At 39.7% G+C, this 18,171-nt stretch overlaps 1 protein-coding gene across 1 annotated transcript in view; it reads right to left on the minus strand.

The window, feature by feature from the left end:
• jph3b (junctophilin 3b) overlaps window positions 1-18,171 on the minus strand; it is a 117,093-nt gene that overhangs the window by 2,164 nt on the left and 96,758 nt on the right. The gene's annotated exons all lie outside the window — the stretch shown is intronic.

An 18,171-nucleotide genomic window follows, 5' to 3' on the forward strand; every position in this document is an offset into this window, starting at 1 on the left:
AAAAATATTATATTTTTATAATATTTTATAAAATACTATATTATTTTAATATATTAAAATATATTATCTTAAAATGTATTTTATAAAATATTATATATTTTATGAAAATATTTTATTTTTAAAATATTTTATAAAATATTATATTATTTTAATATATTAAACTATATTATTTAATAATAATAATTTTAGCGGAAGATGATGGATGGATGGATGATGGATGGATATATTATTTTAAAATATATTTATTATAATAAAATATCACCTTGATAAATAATTATTATATTATTATTATTATTAAATAATAATTTTATATTATTTATTAAATTATATTAAAAAATTAAATAATAAATAATAAACACTCGTTACTTGATAGATTCGTATCACTGCGTGCTGTGCAGACCGAGCAGCAAACACCGTAACAGGCGGCAGCAGGCAGTGATACGAAGGGAGAGAAAACAGGGCCAAGAGATTGTGAGGTCTGACTTTTTCCTGGAGAACCATTTTGTGATGCAAATGTATTACTCTTTTGAACACATATTGTTTTGAGAAGCAAAACGCTTTATTTTTTAAACCCCAGCCAACTAGCCGGACTACCTTCATCAACACCAAAACGAGGCTGGAACTCTGCTCACAGGACGCAGCAGGGGGTAAGAAGATGTTCAGAAATGATGTTGCTGATATGGGATGTCATACAGCTTCATGTCAAAAGAGGCGAACTGTCCCTTTAACAGAAAGTTTCACACCTCTTATTTGAAACTGTTTGGATTTGGAACAAGTGGAACAAACTGCCAGTGGAGATTAAACTTTCACCAAATGGAGACATTTTTAAATCCAGGTTAAAAACATTTCTGTTCTCATGTGTCTATGCATGAAATCTGCACGATATCTTGTTTCTCTTTATATTCTTTTATATATTTTTAATGCTTCTTCCACTCCCTGCTGCAATGCTTTTATTTTATGTGAAGCACTTTGAATTGTTTTGTACATGAATTGATGATTTCATTTGTGGGTCTCATTAGAAACTGTGCGAGCATCAATTATCCCGCCTCAGCTGTCAGGTGGTTTCTGCTAACCGTAGCCTCAGATGGAGGAAGGTCTTTCACTGTCCTCCTGCAGCTCTGGGGTTTATTTCTTAAAAAGCACGGCTGTATCCCTAATGCTGCACCAAACTGTCCTAGATGTCAATATTCTCCTGTTTCCTTGGGACACGTGTTTTGGTCGTGTCCATCATTGTCTGGCTTCTGCACTGGAAAAAATGCCCCTCCATAAATAAGTAAAAAAAACAACAAATAAAAGACATTTTTGCTTGAAATAAGCAAAAAAAATCTGCCAATGGAACTAGTGAAAATCAGCTTGTCAAGATTTCTTGAAATAAGATGTGATATTTAGGACTTTTGAGTCAAAAGTGATCCTGAAATTAGCTTAAAAACCTCTTCAAATGTAAAAAAAAAAGCTTGTTTCATATGATATGTGACTCAAAACAATTTGTTTTCAAGACTTTTTCATTTAACAAGATATTCCAGATGTATTGTATTAAAACAAGTCCCTGAAATGGTACTTGTTAGGCAGTTGTGTCTTACATCAAGTGTAATGAGATACTCAATGAGACAGGTGCTGGGATGTTTTGAAGGTGGCAGCGAGCTCCTGTTTTAGAAAAATATCTGCTGGTTACAGAGCTGCTCAAACAAATCAATGAGAGGATTTATTCAAAGTTAATTTCAGCCACGATGTGACCAACGTTCTCCTGGGAAATATGGAGAAAATCCCCCTGATAATGAATGTGCGGCCATCGTGTTTACTCCATCGTAAACAGTAACAGGCAACTCGTGGTTTTGTGTGTTCGCTGGATGGCGAGACCAGTGCGATGTAGATGTTTCCCTCCTAACCTCAAGGGTTCATGGGGTCCCTCTGTGGACGGCTGCATGCATCTGCGTGGATTAATCTCCATTCAGACAGCAACATACCAAACAAAGAAGATGGGGATCAGCAGGACAACACGCACGTCTGCACAGTCCCAGTTAGTTTGAGCATCGAAAAGCACGAATTCCCTTTCAGTGAAAACTTCAAGTGCACTTTTTCCACTTACATATTGGCCTCGTTTTTCCGCCTCAGACGTTGGGAAATTTCATTTCGTTCGATTTCAGTGAGACAAACCTGTTAACTTTATGCCCTTTTTATGTCAAACTAAAAGCTTTTTAAACCCATTTTCCAGATACCTCCAAACACAGTTTGGTGCTTTTTATTAATCCATCTGTTGCATATATTTGCAATATGGATATTTTAGTATTTCAAGGACACTGCATCCATGTATGTCATCTTGCTGGCTGACGTTATACAAAACAAAGAGAAATAAATAACCGATTTTCTTTCTCTGGAGCAGCGACTTGAACGCAGGTTTCTCCACAGTGGAAAGCGGCACAGTCTCCTCAACCAGACACCGTGCAACAGCGCCTGTTAGGTTTATGTCTGTCACTGTTTCTGCTGTACTTGGCGACTCGAGCAAAGGCTTCGCCGACTCCAAGCTGTCGGCTAGCCCCGACACCCGCGCCTCAATAGCTGGGTGGTAGCTTGCTAGGTGAGCCCTTAAATTAGTTGCATTTCCTCGTTTTACTTGAACCGCAGATTTGACAGATTGCCTCATTTAAATTGGCTGGTTCCCCCTTTTCTTTTTTTTTTTTTTTTTAGAACTGAACTTTTTATTTGACATATACATACAAACACAAACTCAACAAACACAGAGGGGGTGTATATTATTTGTAATTATACTTGCTAAAAGTCCTTTTTTTTTCTTGCACTGACTACATCTCACTGTGTTGCACCTTTACGTCATATTTACGTTTGTTCAATCCTCTTCTTCGCTCTATAAGCCCTAACGAGCATTCTGCATTAATATGAGTACTTTAGAGGTGAGAGCAACAACAATACAAAAAGAAAAAGAAGGAACCTACTCTCCTGTAATTAAGGAAAATAAATAATATATATATACATATGTACAAAATAAAAAATAAATAAAAAAGTTAAATAAGAAAGAAAAAAAGAAAAAAGAAAAAGATATATAGATATATATAAGATGAATAAGAAAGAAAGAAAAAAATATATATATAGAGGTAACTAGAGTCCCGGCATTGCCTGTACTAATAATGACCATCTTTTATCAAACATGTCTGTTTTCAACTGTTGTCATGGTGTGATTTTTTCCATGATAAACATATTTTCTCTCCATTGCATTATGTATGCAGACTGTGGTTTCAACCAGGAAGCTGTTATAGTCTTCTTTGCTATCGTAGTCTTCCGCCTTTTCATTTTGGCTGAAAGACGAAATGCTCCCAAAGGGGCGGAGTAACATTTAGTTTTGACACCAGTGCAACTGCCATCGTCTCCTTCTCAACGTGTGCTCACGATGAGATCAGGTCAGGTGCGGTGATATCGCGATATTTCATTTTTTTGCGGTTACCGTGACAGGCCTAGTAGGGCGCGGCAGAAGAACTGTGGAGGAGGATTTTTAATACTTTCACTCACTGTTTGGTTAGGTTTAGTCATCCGAACCACCTTTTTAGGTTTATGCTTTAAAAACTTTGCGATTAGGATTATGATGACTCCTATTTTGTGCTTATTTAATCTTTTAAACTATATGCTGTATCCAGGGGCGGTTTTTGCTATGGGCAATATGGGCGACCTCTATGTGAGGGCACTGTTGCCAATCCAAATAAACTGTATTTCATTCCTAAATATAACATATACCTTCATGTAATTAACTGGGTTATGTGAAAAATGTAAAAAAAAAAATGTAAAAAAAATCTGTGCAGCCATCTCCGTGAATGTGTTTACGTCACGTGACTCCGGTTGATTGACGGGTGAACGGACGGCGTTAATGGGAAAAGTAAAGGTAATAATGTGGAGTCATCATGGATCATCATCATGGTGAAAGACCAAAGAAGCCATCAGGTGCCCAGTTTAGAAAGAGAAGAAGAGAAGAAGAGGAGAAACGGGCAGAAGATAAAGGGATGCAGATTTCTATCAGTGACGTAGGCTATAGGCTATCTGTTAGCCTCTTGCTAACATGTTGCTATTAGCCACGACTGTGTTTGATTTTTAGTTTTGCTGAACTAGAATTAGAATTGAGGGATCATGTCATGCAGCTAATTTCACCCAAAGGCAACCTGGTCTGGTTTGTGTTTGCAACACAACAAGAAGTCCTGACTGTGGATTATTTTTATTGTTATGAGCTATATGCTAAATTACTTAAATAACTTAAATAACTTCTAATATACATTGACATGGCATTTTGTAAGCTGCATGTGGTATATTTTTGTACCTTTTTGTATTTAAGATTATATATAATAAAATAAACAAATAATATAATATGCCAGGTCCGCCGCTGTATCATAGGAACCAGTCTTTTTGTTTTTGACCGTCTCTCTCATCTAATCAAGCGTTTGTTTTTTCCTCTTTTTTTGTCTGGAAGCTTTTTTCCTCCACTTTCAATGAAAAGAAAACAACAAAAAAAAGGTTAAATTAGCATCTTAAGATAAATAAAACCGCCCTTTATTTAAGGGTGTCTCTTGTTATGTGACCTTTCAGCAGATGCTCGCTGACAGGCCGGGTCATGTGGGTGAAGGCCAGACTTTCTCACCAACTGTCCACTCGGGGGGAAAATGAGCAAAGGAGTCGAGAACACTCACTAAAATCGTTGCTTTCCTTCTCGAGCAGAATCAAAACTCTCAGCTGGTATTAAACCATTTTGGGTCTTAATACAGGATGTGCTGACGCAGGAGGATTAATTCTGAAATCACTTTAACTTTGGCTGCAGACGCAGAGGAGCACCAACACGGCCGTTAGGCGACATTATCGTGGAAGAATCCGTCCGGAGAGGTTTCTGCTGATCAGACATCTGCGTCAGAGCCCGTTCAGACGCAATCGGATGGTCTACGCCGTGCTTTTTATTCCATGTGTCACACTGGGGTCTCCAGCGTTTAAAAGAGGGTTGCTGATTATGTTATAATTAGATTATTTTTCAGTCTACTTGTTTAATTCGCGGAGGAACATAATCAGATACAATTAGCATTTCCAGTTAGTCAGTCATATGGAAACTATCCAATCCGAGCAACGGGGATTTGTCCCTCTGAAGGAACAGTTTGATTATCTGGAGTTATGAAACTGATGCAGCTCTAATATCTATGCATTAAACCATTAATTTGGACGTGTGTTCATTACACAAACAGGATGCAGATTAGTGAGTAATCAGTTAATTTACTCATCTTTGGACAGAGGCAGACGAGCTGCTTTAGTCTTTTAGTCTGAGCTGAGAAGTGAATAAGCCTGCATGCAGTTCTGCTGTGGAGGACAGCCCGACTGACACGTGTTCCTGTGTGAAATTCAGCATCACTGGAAGAAGGCCAGTCGCTGTGTTTTGTGTGTTTTGATGGTGACATTTTAAAGTTCTTTCCACGTATCACACGATTAGGGCTGTAGCAATACACGAATCTCACGATACAATACACGATACAATACACGATACAATACACGATACTCAGCCAACGATATACGATTCGATACGATTCGATTCAATACAATTTGATATTCAGCCAACTATATATGATTCGATACTCAGCCAACAAGATACGATTCGATACATTACAATTCGATACTCAGCCAACAATATATGATTCGATACAATTCGATACAATTCGATTTGATACAATTCGATAAGATACACGATATTCAGCCAACGATATACGATACAATACAATTCGATTCGATGCATGATACTCAGCCAACGATATACGATTTAATATGATTCGATACTCAGCCAACGATATACGATTCAATACGATACACGATATTCAGCCAACGATATACGATTCGATACAATACGATATTCAGCCAACAATATATGATTTAATAAGATTTAATATGATTCGATACTCAGCCAACGATATACGATTTAATATGATTCGATACTCAGCCAACGATATACGATTCAATACGATACACGATATTCAGCCAACGATATAAGATTCGATACAATACGATATTCAGCCAACAATATATGATTTAATAAGATTTAATATGATTCAGTATGATTCGATACTCAGCCAACGATATACGATTTGATATGATTCGATACAATTCGATACACAATATTCAGCCAACGATATTCACTTACACTGACATCATTTTCTGTTAAAAAAAAGGGACAGTGTGATTTGACATGAATCGTCGCTGTTTGGACTGGTGGTCCGACCTTTGACCCGGAAGGACAACACCGCCAGACAAACAGAAACAAACGAACATGTCACAACCGTGAGAGCTGTGCTCTTTATACAACATCTTTATCAACTAATTTATCACTGTTTTGTATAATGTGACCCCCTGGCATTGTATTGTATCACCTTAATGTTCTGTGTTTTCACTAATTGTAACGTCTGACTTTTCAATAATGTTTGCTTTAAAAAAAAAAATTAAATAATAAAAAAAAATTAAATAAAGAAATAAATCGATATTCGCGGCTGAAAAAAAATAGATACTTTTTTCGATAAAATTGCTCAGCCCTACACACGACCCAGTTTTGGATGTGGAAATGTCTTGATTCTGAGCTGCATAACAGTATAGATATGTGGACAACTCTGCGTCTGCAGGTGCAGAACATATTCAAGAGATTAAACTTTCATCAAATGGAGACATTTTAAAATCCAGATTAAAAACAGTTCTGTTCTCATGTGTCTATGCATGAAATCTGCACAATATCTTTGAACTTATCTGGACTGTTGCTTGTTTTTAAATTCATTTAATTTATGTTATTTGTTTCTCTTTATGTTCTTTTATGTATTTTTAATGCTTCTTCCACTCCCTGCTGCAATGCTTTTATTTTATGTGAAGCACTTTGAATTGTTTTGTACATGAAATGTGCTACAAATAAATTTGATTTGATTCTAATTGAATTGTGATGCTTCTAACCTGAAAATGATTGTTTAACGAGTTAATGTTGATGCGTTTTCCATCTTCTAATGGTACGTTCATTCTGCCTTTATCTGTATTTTAACATTAAAATAGGTTCATCCTGTCAGCAGTATTCTGATAGAAAATCCTGCTTCCTGGCAGATGCTACTCCGACACCAACCTAAACATTTTCCTGCAGACCTGTAATGCCTCCCATATGTCAACAGCACTCCCCGACAGCAGCAGAGCAGCCGTGGCGTTCAGCTGGCACTCCAAAACTCTCCTGATGCCAACCCGATGGGACATTAGTGGGAAGCAAACAGAACCCACAAAGACCCGCAGAGCCCCAAAATATCTGCTGACCCAGACACCACATCACATCCCTTCAGACATTCTGCGTCCACGCCCTCACCGGTCGAGTGTTACGGCCGATTGCATCACTCAGTAAAGCCCGTTAATCCACCACGACACCACTTTTACAAACATTCTCCAAACTGGATCAAATCAAGTTTTAATAATTAGAGCAGAAGTTGCGCAGTGACTTTAAAACGCAGAACAAAAGCCTCGAGTTAGTAACCTTGATGCGCTTTCTGATCCTCATCTGAATTTCAAACAGCGTGCTCACTGGAAAAAATGCCCCTCCAAAAATAAGAAAGAAAAACAACAAATATAAGACGTTTTTGCTTTAAATAAGAAAAAAAATCTGCCAATGGAACTAGTGAAAATCGGCTTGATAAGATTTCTTGAAATAAGATGTGATATTTAGGACTTTTGAGTTAAAAGTGATCTTGAAATTAGCTTAAAAACCTCTTCAAATATCAAAAAAAGCTTTTTTCATATGATATGTGACTTGTTTTCAAGACTTTTTCATTTAACAAGATATTCAAGATGTATTGTCTTCAAACAAGTCCCTATATCTGGCTGAAATGGTACTCGTTAGGCAGTTTGACTAGAAATGAGACAAATATACTTGGTAAGAGTTTGATTTTTTCCAGTGCTGGAAACACGCGGCCGTGTCTCTCCCACGCAGAGACCCGTTTGTGTGTTTTTATCACTCACAGAACTGTAATGCTTTCTTTTGTGGCCTCCCCAGGAAGGCTTCAGCCAAACCGCAGAGCAACCCAAAAGGCAGCGGCACCAGGATCGGGAGGAGAGGGCGGATTGTGCACACATAATCTGCATTCAGATCAGCTGAAACACTCAGGCTGTGTTCGAAACCGCATACTTCTCCTACTTCTCCTACTACTCCTACTAACTTTAACTTTTTTTTAAGTTCCCGGATGCATACTAGATTCTCTGAAATGTTGGGTATGCATCATGAGGTCACTACTCATACTCAAACTACCCAAGATGCAACGTAACGTGACGTCGCCGATCGTCATTTCCTGTCAAAACGGCAGTTTCAAGCTAGCTACAACGAGGGTAGGTTCACTTCCTGTTTTCAAAACAAAAGCACCAATTGTATGGTAATGGCTTTCCCTGTGATAAATGGCAACGGGTATTTTATTTTGTGAAAATAACCGGAAGTGCTTTGCTCACTGCGGCTAGCTTTACTAGCGCCGAAATTCGTGTCAACAAAATTGTAAACAGCCGGTATTTTGTCAGGTTTTCAACACGTTGGGGATCTAAACGACTACTTTCTCTCCTGAAAATGTTTCAAATGTTGCTAAAGTTTACAGAGTTCAGAGCTTAAGAGAAATCAGCTTCAGGCCGGCTGATTTCGGCTCGGGCAGGAGCGAAATGCATTGTGGGTAAACGCTCTGCATACTGTCTGATCGATGAGTATGCAGTATGGAAGTATGTAGTATGTAGTATGCAGTATGCAGTATGTAGTATGTAGTATGCAGTATGTAGTATGTAGTATGTACTATGCAGTATGTAGTATGTAGTATGTAGTATGTAGTATGTAGTATGCAGTATGTAGTATGCAGTATGTAGCATGTAGTATGCAGTATGTAGTATGTAGTATGTACTATGCAGTATGTAGTATGTAGTATGCAGTATGTAGTATGTAGTATGCAGTATGTAGTATGTAGTATGTAGTATGTAGTATGCAGTATGCAGTATGCAGTATGTAGTATGTAGTATGCAGTATGTAGTATGTAGTATGCAGTATGTAGTATGTAGTATGCAGTATGTAGTATGTAGTATGTAGTATGCAGTATGTAGTATGCAGTATGTAGCATGTAGTATGCAGTATGTAGTATGTAGTATGTCGTATGCAGTATGTAGTATGCAGTATGCAGTATGTAGTATGTCGTATGCAGTATGTAGTATGCAGTATGCAGTATGTAGTATGTCGTATGCAGTATGCAGTATGTAGTATGCAGTATGCAGTATGTAGTATGTCGTATGTAGTATGCAGTATGCAGTATGTAGTATGCAGTATGCAGTATGTAGTATGCAGTATGTAGTATGCAGTATGCAGTATTTAGTATGTAGTATGCAGTATGTAGTATGCAGCATGCAGTATGTAGTATGTAGTATGCAGTATGTAGTATGCAGTATGCAGTATGCAGTATGTAGTATGCAGTATGCAGTATGTAGTATGTAGTATGCAGTATGCAGTACGTAGTATGCAGTATGCAGTACGTAGTATGCAGTATGTAGTATGTAGTATGTAGTATGCAGTATGCAGTATGCAGTATGCAGTACGTAGTATGCAGTATGTAGTATGTAGTATGTAGTATGCAGTATGCAGTATGTAGTATGCAGTATGCAGTATGTAGTATGTAGTATGCAGTATGCAGTACGTAGTATGCAGTATGCAGTATGTAGTATGTAGTATGCAGTATGTAGTATGTAGTATGCAGTATGCAGTACGTAGTATGCAGTATGCAGTATGTAGTATGTAGTATGCAGTACGTAGTATGCAGTATGCAGTATGCAGTACGTAGTATGCAGTATGCAGTATGTAGTATGTAGTATGCAGTATGTAGTATGTAGTATGCAGTATGCAGTACGTAGTATGCAGTATGCAGTATGTAGTATGCAGTATGCAGTATGTAGTATGCAGTATGTAGTATGTAGTATGCAGTATGTAGTATGCAGTATGTAGTATGTAGTATGCAGTATGTAGTATGTAGTATGTGGTTTCGAACACAGCCTCAGTGTATTTAAGTCCAGGCTGAAGACACACCTATTTTCAGCTGCATTTGAATAAAACTAATAAATATGAAACTGATTTTATCAATTGTTCTTATTTCTTTCTTTTTTGTTTAAAATTTAAATCATGCTTTTTATTTCTACTGTTTAAATGTCTCTGTAAAGCACTTTGAATCGCCCTGTAGTTGAATTGTGCTGCACCTGTTTAAAGTCCTCCCCGGAGTAGATTTGTCCCCCATGCTTTGGAGCATGCAGCACTGGCCTTTTGGTTCTGACATCTACACATCTACAGGAGCCGGCTCCATTGTGCACGAGTCTCTGGAGACGTGAACACAAAGAGGCTTTTCATCCGGTTTATCTGCAAATCTCCTCGTTCGCATAAAGTTTTATCTCTCTACTTTGTCCCGGTGCTGGACATTAAAAGCCATGAAGTCGCTCGGTCATCTGGGGGACCATCGTGGACGGGGAGGCTTCCTTCCTGCGCTCCACGGTGACTCACGGCGCCGCTGAGTGGACGCAGAGGTGTGCAAATCTATTCTGGTTCGAAGGTTTCACGCAGCAGCATCTTTGGAAACTTACACCGGGACAACACAACACGGAGGAAGAAACTTTAACCGACTGTCTGATGAACTGAAGGCGTGCGTGCGTGCGTGCGTGCGTGCGTGCGTGCGTGCGTGCGTGCGTGCAGCTGCAGGTTTATGTAGCGGAGCTGCCCCGGCGTGCGTTCCCGTGGCGCTCGCTGTGTACACCGGGAACCCGTTTCATACACTTCTCTGCAGCTGCAAACACACACACAGGCAGCCCACCTCCAGTCCCCCCCCCTCGTTACCGACACACACCCACCGATTGGCCGCCGTTGAAGCAAGGCATACGCTGTTCCCTAGCAACTGAGCGCCGGTTAACCAATAGGGGGCTTTCTGTGAGGAAGGGGCTAGTTTTCCATTCTGCTGTTACTAAGGTGCAGAGAGGACCGCCGGGCCTCTGCATCTGTGAACTGTACGTGTGCACGTGCGCGTGCTTCGAGCCTCTCGCTGTAGCGTGGCAGGTAGCGGCATCATCTGCCGTCAGTCACTGCCGGAGCCGTCGCAGAATAAAACTCACACCGAGGGGAGCAAGTTGTGTGAGAAGAGCCGAATTTAGCAGCAAAGTGAGCGTGTTCCCGAGCACTTTCACTCGCTTTCCTGTTGCTTTCATTAGCTAATGCAGCCGCCGTATTATCACCCAGGATTAGGGCGGTTGGGGCCGTCCACCATCCTGAGTCAAGACACAGCCAAAAAAAAACATGTTACAACAGTGTAATCCCCCCCCCCCCCCTCCCGTCCGCTTCCTAATAGCACAATTATATAAAAAGGTTGCGGCTCTCCCACAGGATTATCTTAATATGTGGGATAACGTCGTGTTATGTCACCGCGGATGGAATGTATCCTCATGGCAGTGGGAAACAAATCCTTTTAGACAAATCAATGTGTGGCAGAGACATGACAGACATGACAAATGCACCGTAAAACTGCAGAGGTCCAAAGCGCTGGGATGTAAAGCTGCGATAATCAATACTTCTATCATAACGATTGATCCAATGACTGAATAAAATGGGTCATTAATGGGGATTCCACTTGGGCCTGCAAATGTAAAGAGGTCACACTAAGTTCTTCTCTTCAGTGGGTTATAAAAGTCCTGATCCGGCCCTCATTGCTTTATATTTTGATCCCAAGCAGCCAGACTTTCCTGTAATCTTTTGAGGTGTCCTGATCGATAGTTCTGCAGCTTTCTGAAGTTTTTCTTTGGACATTTTCTGCTTTTTCACTCATTTTCAGTCCAGTTCTTGATCTATTCAGGCAGGAAAAAAGGCTCCTAATTCAAGGGATTGAACCATCGATGAAACTCAACACCATTCTAATATATCTTGATTCAGGCCTTATTTCTTTATATTTTCTTCCAGGCAGTCAGATTTTCTTTCTTGTAATCTTTTAAACTGGTCTTGAGCAACAATTTTCCAGGCTTTTTGGAAATAATTGTACATTGGCCGCCTTTTCACTCATTTTCAGGCCAGTTCTCGATCTATTCAGGCAGGAAAAAGGCTCCTAACTCAAGGGATGAACCAGTGTTGTGTCCACACAGAACAGACAACTTAGCAAAGAAGCCGTTTTAAACTGGATCTTTAGGCACTTTGTTCCCAGCAGCCTGTCACAGAGACACATCATTTGTTCCCATTTCTTTAGCTGCATCTCGGAAAAACAGCTTCATAATTTCAATTTTTTTGTACATTTACGTTAAAACTGCTTTCAGTTACCAAAAGAGTCAAATTAATATATGAAATTCAGTTTTAAAAAAATCATAATCCCCAAAAAAATTATGTTATCACGTCTAAAAGTAGAAAAGTAGGAAAAAAACAGACAATAATAAGAATTATATGTTATTCAACATCAAGAAAAAGTAAATGAGATTCAATTTAAAGCTTAAAAAGGAAAATAAGATATAATCTAATGACTAATTATGGAACAATTAATATAAATGAAATGATTAAACTGCTTTATGCCACCAGAAATGAATAATCTAGAAGCTCTTTGTGGGTTTTAGACTGGAATTAAGATTTGTTCCCATTTCTTTAGCTGCATGTGTGAAAAACAGCAAAGATAACACAGTGTGACAGACAGAAAACAGGATTTCTGCAGCAACAAGGTGATTCCCAAAGAGCTGTTAGCTGAAAACTTGGCATATCTCAGCATGGTGTGCAGTGTGTCCTTAAAACATTTGAGGAAACTGGACAAGTGGAGGACAAAAGAAGAAGTGCACCTGCACCTATTTCTCTTGTCCAGGAAATATATTAAAAAATGAGGGGCTGCAGCGCTGTAGCTTTTTTCCATGTAAAAGCTACAAAAAGTCTAAATCAAAGGGAGTCTTTCTCTCCCTGAAGAAACACCAGTCCACCACTCCCGGGCTCAGATTATGGTCACTAAGTGGACGCACATACGGCCCACTGTGAGCAGAATGCCTTTAAAGTGGATGTGAACATCCACACTGGAAGGTGGAGTGAAAAGCAGTGGATGTAAGGGGTTGGACAGCATTTAAAACCAGGGTGAGCAGCAGACGTTTCCCTCTCCGGGGAGACGCTGAAAGTGTTGCTCTGGGCCGCGTGCACGAGAAAAGCCGCGAACAGTAGAGAGGGAACAATACCCGAATCCACTCTCACCTCCACACAGCAGGCCGTCATGGTGTGAAGTGAGTGTGAATGTTCGACTGTCACTTTGGGAAAGTTACAGATATTTATCCCCCGACATCAGATATAAGTGAGACGACTTCAGGGCTCAAACGCCATGAAACCGACCGATAAGCGGCTCCAAACAATCCAAGATACAACCTAAATAATCAATGTTGTTAGATTTTATTTAAAAAGTTGGGATAGAAACTTTTAACGACCCTTTTTAAACGCTTTGGGAACTGATTGTTGCAGTTTTTCATTAAAGCTCTTGTGGCTAAATGGCTGCAGATCTCTCACTGGAAAAAAAAATCTAAATCTTACCAAGTATATTTGTCTCATTGAGTATCTCATTACACTTAATATAAGACACAATTGCCTAACAAGTTCTATTTCAGCCAGATATAGGGACTTGTTTGAAGACAATACATCTGGAATATCTTGTTAAGTGAAAAAGTCTTGAAAACATCTTGTTTTGAGTAAAATTTCACATGAAACAACCTTTTCAATTAAAGAGGTTTTTAAGCTAATTTCAAGATCACTTTTAACTCAAAAGTCCTAAATATCACATCTTATTTAAAGAAATCTTAACAAGCCGATTTTCACTAGTTCCATTGGCAGATTTTTTTGCTTATTTCAAGCAAAAACGTCTTTTATTTGTTGTTTTTTTACTTATTTTTGGAGGGGCATCCCAGACAGAGCAATGCAGGTTGTTATAGTATCAGGTTATAGGGGCAGGATTAATCATCAATATCTTTTATCCTTGCTCTTGATCCTCCTTTTTTTGTAAAAAATAAAATCTCTCTTTGTGGGATTATTCCAATCTTAGTTTTAATTCGTGGAGACGGATTTATGCTGAAACAGGTTTTTAAAGAAGTTTATCTGCGCCGAGTGATGGAGTCAACATCAGCATCAACAACGAAAACGTGCAAATTTGATCATAAACATCAGAGATGACCTAAAAGAGCCCCAGAAAGGAAGACGTTATCAGATGACACATCTTATTGTGCCCGATACTGAACCAGAACAAATTAACCGGAGGAAACTGCTGATGCAGTCTGCTCTGCAGCTGCTTCCCTCTGAGAGTATTAAAAATGCTCCGAGTACAAGTGTCCGTGTGAAGCTTGCTAATAAATGAGAGCGTTCATCACCATCTCTGAAAACCCTCGATCATCCTGAACAGCTCGCGCTGGATGTTTGACGGGTGACGACACAGCGGGGCGGCGTTTGTGTTCCGGGGGTCTATCGGTTGGATTTAAGCAGCCAACGCAGCAAAATAAAAGTATTACTGGAATTTATTTCTGGAAAACTTTGGAAAAACAGAGAGAAAGGCTACAAAGATTTGAATTTTTAATGCAAGTAATTGTGAAGATGAATTTCAAATGAATACTTTCAATTAACTTCAAAGGGGAGGGGAAAAAAAAAAGCTAGGGCTGGGCAATGATTAAAATATTCAATCTAATTAATCACATGATTTCCCTGATTAATCGCGATTAATCGCTTTTGTACGCAAAATCCAAAAATGAATCCAAAAGTAGTGTATAGCTTTTAGCATTTAGTTTTATTTTAAATGTGCTGCCATATGAATGAAAGTGCCATAACATTTGTTGTGCAAACACACTTTTAACATCAGCATCTTTCTGTAGTTTTTATGTAGAAGCCTCGCTCCACTGTCTGTTTCCTTGAATGACTTGCTGCTATCAGTTGTGTGTTTTGCCTTTAAGTGATATTTTAGACTGGAACTACTACGCTGAGAAGACAATTCAACTTGGCAGTGTTTACAGATGACTTTGGTTCTGTCGACTCCGCCGTCTGGAAGAACTTTAACATGAAAATGGCCGAGTAAAAGTTCCGTACCCTTCTCCATGTTTGGTGGATCCGCCGATTACTTTCTTTTCCTGTTCCACAGCAGACAGCAGCAGACTTTTACAGAATAAAAGCCTGTGAGTGACAGACTTTTACAAAATAAAAGCCTGTGAGCGACAGACTTTTACAAAATAAAAGCCTGTGAGCAGCAGACTTTTACAAAATAAAAGCCTGTGAGCAACAGAATTTTACAAAATAAAAGCCTGTGAGCAACAGACTTTTACAAAATAAAAGCCTGTGAGCAGCAGACTTTTACAATAATAAAAGCCTGCATTAATGCGCAATAAAATATTTGTCGGCGTTAAATAATTAACAAGTTAACGTGATAATAACTCATGAACTCGCCCAGCCCTAATTCTAGCATTTCTCTATGAATGCGAATATGTGACGTCCAGTCTCAGCCGTCACCAGTTGAGTGAAACTGGTTGCTGGAAGTCAGTCAGAGAGAAAATCCATACCAACATTGTGATAAATGCTGTACAGCATTAATAATTTTGTTTTTGATTCAAAATGACAACATTTCTCACCAGTTTTAGAAGATTTTAAGCTACAAGAGACGGTAAACTCAAATACCAACATGCTGTATGTCGAAACAAAAACAGCAGACTGCAAATGGAAGGCAAAATAAAATAAAAAGGATCAGGTATGTTCCACATGAAGACTCCAAACAGGTCCGACAGAAGCAGATTTCTTCTTCTAAACATGTTCAACCAGCAGATTTGTGACAGCAACAACCAATAAAATTATCTAACCTGCTAAATCACCACTCAGTGGGGTCACATTGCCCTGAAAGGATCGGATTATTGGCTAAATTACGATCAGACTGAGTTATTAAGTGCATGTAGACACCTTAATCTGACTAAGAACTGGATCGGATCGGATTCAGACCCCGAGATAACTGGGTTGAAAGTCACTCTAAACCTGCTTGTAGACGCTGAAGCACGTGGTGAATCAGACTTTGCGTTCTGCGCATGCTCCAGATGTTTTCCCGGGGTCGTGACCCGGAAGTCAAAGGAGACGATATTCCTGTTGTTGTCGCCGTCAGAAAGAAAGAAACAACGCGATGGAGAATGCTCCGTTGGGCATCGAGTTTGTGCAACAAGCAGCATAGTGCTGGGCGGTATACCGGTTCACACCGAATACCGGTTTATAATTTCATTATGATATGAATTTTTAATATACCGCCATACCGGTGTATTTAATTACACAACGGGGGGAACGCTGCGTCGCGCGACATTGTTTGAGACCGGACCCTTTTCAGTGTTGCGCTTCTAAACACGCATGTTTACTGTCTATTTTTAACGCTATTTAAAAAATACTGGTATTCGTTAAGCTGCATTTCATTTCCCTGCTCTCCCTCCGTCTCTGTCAGTTATGCGTCTCTCTCACATAGCCTACTCACACACACAGCCCCTCCCCTCCGTGCACACCGCGTGTGTCTCCATCAGCGAGATCATGCCTGGAAGTTTGCTAGCTTCAGCGTCGCGTTAGATTAGCTCCCATTAAAAAGTCCTATAAAAACATTTTATATTTTTAATACAATCTTGTCCCGTCCCATAGCAAACAAGCGATTACGCCTTCTTTATAAAGTTAACTAGTCGCAAGTTTGCCGTAAAAAAAAAAATGTAGTTGGGTTGTCGAGGTCAAAACACTAGCAGCTGTGAATCAAATAAAGTAGTAGAAAATGCTGTGAACACCTAATTATGCATGAAAACAAAAAATACCGTGATATACCGTGAAACCGTGATACCGTGAAAAAATACCGTCATATGTATTTTTGGTCATACCGCCCAGCACTAAAGCAGCTCATCACAGACCAAATGTAGAGGGACGTAGCTTCATCTGGCTCTGCGTTCTCCATCTTTCTCCAACGCCTGACTTTGTTGTTGTTGGTGGTGGTGAAGAGGTCAACAGGAAGTGGCTCTATTAGCAACAGTTGGAATGGGTACAGCGCCACCTATCATACCGGGGTATGACACGCTTTGTGCCTCTGCTCCCATTCACTGACCAAGGAGAATTACCCTTGCTCAGCTCATTCTGATTGTCATTTAGCCAATAATCTGATCCTTTCAGAGCCATGTGACCCCATTGAGTGAGACAGGAAGCAGCGAACATGATGTCACCATGACACACGCAGCACCAGGAATCCACAGCGTGATGGAAAGGGTGGTTAAGAACTTTTTTCTTAAAGTTTCATTCGATAGCCTTTGGAAGGTTGAGGCTACGATTTCAAAATGGCCACCAAAGACAAACAGTGCTGAAAAAACAACGAAGCATCCCACTGAGCCGTGTGTGTGTAGGAAGAAGTAGGAAGAGGAAGAAGAAGTAGGAAGAGGAAGAAGAAGGAGAATGAGGATGTAGGAAGAGGAAGAAGAAGTAGGAAGTAGGAAGTAGGAAGTAGGAAGAGGAAGAAGAAGTAGGAAGAGGGAGTAGGAAGAGGAAGTAGGAAGAGGAAGTAGGAAGTAGGAAGTGGAAGTGAAAGTGGAAGAGGAAGTAGGAAGTAGGAAGAAGAAGTAGGAAGAGGAAGTAGGAAGTAGGAAGAAGAAGTAAGAAGAAGAAGTAGGAAGAGGAAGAGGAAGAAGAAGGAGGATGAGGATGTAGGAAGTAGGAAGTAGGAAGAGGAAGAAGAAGTAGGATGAGGATGTAGGAAGAGGAAGAAGAAGTAGGAAGTAGGAAGAGGAAGAAGAAGTAGGAAGTAGTATGAAGTATGAAGTGGAAGTAGGAAGAGGAAGAAGAAGGAGGATGAGGATGTAGGAAGAGGAAGAAGAAGTAGGAAGTAGGAAGAGGAAGAAGAAGTAGGAAGTAGGAAGTAGGAAGAGGAAGAAGAAGTAGGAAGTAGGAAGTAGGAAGTAGGAAGTAGGAAGAGGAAGAAGAAGTAGGAAGAGGGAGTAGGAAGAGGAAGTAGGAAGAGGAAGTAGGAAGTAGGAAGTGGAAGTGAAAGTGGAAGAGGAAGTAGGAAGAAGAAGTAGGAAGAGGAAGTAGGAAGTAGGAAGAAGAAGTAAGAAGAAGAAGTAGGAAGAGGAAGAGGAAGAAGAAGGAGGATGAGGATGTAGGAAGTAGGAAGT

This window comes from Odontesthes bonariensis, chromosome 7 (genome assembly GCF_027942865.1).
Source record: "Odontesthes bonariensis isolate fOdoBon6 chromosome 7, fOdoBon6.hap1, whole genome shotgun sequence".
Taxonomy (NCBI): Eukaryota; Metazoa; Chordata; class Actinopteri; order Atheriniformes; family Atherinopsidae; genus Odontesthes; species Odontesthes bonariensis.